Source organism: Adiantum capillus-veneris, chromosome 28, assembly GCF_014529385.1.
Source record: "Adiantum capillus-veneris isolate H3 chromosome 28, ASM1452938v2, whole genome shotgun sequence".
Taxonomy (NCBI): domain Eukaryota; kingdom Viridiplantae; phylum Streptophyta; class Polypodiopsida; order Polypodiales; family Pteridaceae; genus Adiantum; species Adiantum capillus-veneris.
Window position 1 is genome coordinate 30,115,471 of NC_140958.1, and position 3,399 is coordinate 30,118,869.

Below are 3,399 nucleotides of genomic sequence, written 5' to 3' on the forward strand. Positions count from 1 at the left end.
CCACCACTTGTCCAAGCTAGCTCTATTGGACCTAGCATAGAAGAAAATCTCCATCGCCTATTCTATGTGTGCTTCTTTGAAACATGGAAAGAAGCAAGCTTAACCACTTGGCCAAGCTCAAGTCAATTGAGATTGGGACAAACATAAGCCTTACCATTTGTCAAAATTGGTATCCATTAAAACATGGAGAATCTAAGCTATGTTGTACATTGAGTTTTTTGTTTGAAGGTTCACCACTTGTGCAAGCTACACTTCATGTAGATAGTAGACGGTTTACTCTAGTAGCCCACATTGTCAACATGCTTAGCCTTTGAAATACAAGGTATGCCGCTTGTCAAAGGTGTCCATGGAGAAATGATAAAAGGTGCATGAATTATTCATTCTGAAGATCTAAGCGCATGTTCCACCACTTTTGTAAAGCTAAATCTTGACTGTTTTTTCTTTCTCAACCTATTCAGAGGGTTTTATTTCAAAGTACACCACTTGTCCAATCTAAGCTCATTAGAACATGGAGAGAAGAAAATCTCTATAAATTGTTCAATATTTAGTAGCATGTTCCACCTTGTAATGCTTGAAGTTCCACCACTATAGCTCAATTGAAGCATGGATAGAAGAAAAACTCCACCATCTATCTTAGCTATTCTTCTTTGAAGCATGGAGAGATACTCCACCACTTGTCCAAGTTAGGATCCATTGAATCTAGGACAAATGAAAACTTTACCATACGTCCAGACTTGGCTCCATTAAAACATATGGAGCCCATGCTATGATGTACATTGAGTTTTTTGTCTAAAGGTTCACCACTTGTCCAAGCTAAACTTCATATATAGTAGACGGTGTGAGCAGGATGGAAACACACAGAATGCCTCTATAACGACCCGACACACACTCTTGGGAAGATACACACACACACTATGGGGCACCACTCGGATTACACAACACACCTGGCCGAGAAAGGGAACACACCTATGGAGAGAGGAGAGAGACTATCCGTTTGCCCACTCCACACAAAGAGACACACACAAACACACCCAAAAAACTCAGCTCAAAAGAGGAGAACTTCTGATATTTAGATACAAATGATCTTGGGCCAACACCAAGGGGGCAAATAGCTCACACAGTATGGGTAAAATAAGCCAGATACAATCACAAACTGGAGCAGAAGCTTTGCTCATAGGAGAAACTTACACAACCAAAACAGTAGAAAAAAAATGAGGAATTTGGAAAAATGGACAGCTCCATTGTGTCCGCAATGGCCCAAAACACCAATCTACAATGTCAAAGTGCTCAAATCCAACCTCAGATGAGCAGTTTACGACCAAAACAGGCTCCAAAAACCCCAAAAACACAGTTGCGGCTGTTCCTCCTCTCTTCTCCACATTTTTTCTAGTCTTCTCTCTTGTTTTTCAGTTCCCACACTTATCTTTACTACTTGGGTACCCTTGGCCTTTTAGATGACCTCAAACAGACCCCGAACAAGCCAAAAACTGACCTCGCAGTGCATAGTTGTCACCTTTTTGCATCCATCCGCACACCTGGCACTCAACTTTTTCCAATAATGCATCCTGTCACCACGTAAAGTGGCCCCAAAATATGGTACTCATGATGAAATTTCTGCATAATTCTCACAAGAAAACACCCACGTTGTGTCCGTACTTCTCCGCGTGCAAGTATTGACCCCATTCACCCTCGTGACGCCACTAGATGCCATCTGACGCACCTCCCTACCTCATGTCGTCGTCCTACAGATAGCTTCCTCGAGAAGTTTTACGCGCTACCAAATCCTCATTATTATAAAAAAAATACACTGGTACTGGTAACGATGAAAATCGATGCACTATGTACATGCTGTCCTACCTGTACACATGTGGGCCCCACGTAACCCCCTGGCTCTGGAAAATGGGCAATCCTTTATTCGATGCACCATGCATGAGTATGTACATATGCGCAATCCCTTGCTCCAAAAAACTCCTGACATAATTTGCCCATCCCCTAGCCTGCTAGAGCATTCCTGCTCATCAGCACCAACAAGAAATATGAGACTCGCCGCCTGGATCCCACACAAAAACACTTGGCATTCCTTGCATCAAAAGCTTAATCAAGGTTCCACTTGGTTCCCAAGGAAAACCTGTAGAGATGCCATATATCAACTTTGCACCAAGAAAACCATCAATTACTTTTGCATAGACATGCATGCGCCAATATATCTCCTTCTCCATAGCTGAGAGGTCTCCACTGATCATTTGTGTCATCAATTCCTGCTTCTTTGACAATTCAACCTTGGTTTGCATCAGCCCTTCAATCACTTCATAAGGCCCTTCACTTTCATCTTCAACTTCATTCGCAAATGCAACTAAACCAGACTCTTGGATTCCTTTGTCCATCAAATGAAATGCAACATCAGTATCCTCATCATCACTGCTGGTAGTACTATCACTATTCTCATCAGACACTGTGGAGTAGTCTTCATCACTAGACTCATCTTCATCTTCATAAAGCTCCTCCAATCGTTTCCTTGTGTCCGTATTATATAGCTTCTTGGCACCTGTCTTTCCATACAGGCTAATCGTACCATGTTGACAATCTTGAACAGCTCCCACTGCACATAACCATGGTCTACCTAGTATAATAGGATATGCTCCCAACCCTGCTGGCATCACATGAAAATCAACCATTGCCTTTGCATCAAATGCCTCCACTTCTAAGATCTTTACAACACCCAAACATTTTACTTTTTGATGGTTTGCCAACTGATCCGGAAACCTAACACCCCAGTCACTGTAAGACCCTTCTTCTCAATGCATGAGTGTGTTATCACACATATTTCGGCTCCGCCATCCACATAACCTTGTCCCAGATTTTTTCTTTTATGCCACACATCTACGATTGGAAAAATTTCTAGTAGCTCATCCATTGCCAACACCTTCACTGAACCCCTCTCTGGCTCTTTCTCCATTGGGTTAACCATCCTCTTCCACTGTCGCTTTAGCTTAGGCACCATCTCTATAAGTTGCCCAAAAGTAACATGTGCCTTCCTGCTCGTCAGATCCTCCTTCAAGTCATAGCTTAATTGCCCATCCCCTAGTGGAAAATCTGCAACATGAAACTTGCGATGAGCCCTCTTTTCCTCTTGGCCTTGACATCCTCGCCTTCATGGCTCTTTCCCTTCTTCTTACTAGGACCTGGGGCACTTCTTCCTTCCTTTTCCTCTGTGGTCCTCTTCCCAATAGGCATCACTAATGTATCCTCTAGCTTTGATGCCTTCTCCAACGTGACTACACTTATCACTTTTTTCTTTCCCTTTTCCTCCTGGGTTAGTCCACTGGTTCCTTCATCTCTCATAATTTCGATGCCATAAATGGATACATGTCTCCCCCCATCCTTGGTGGCGTATCACAT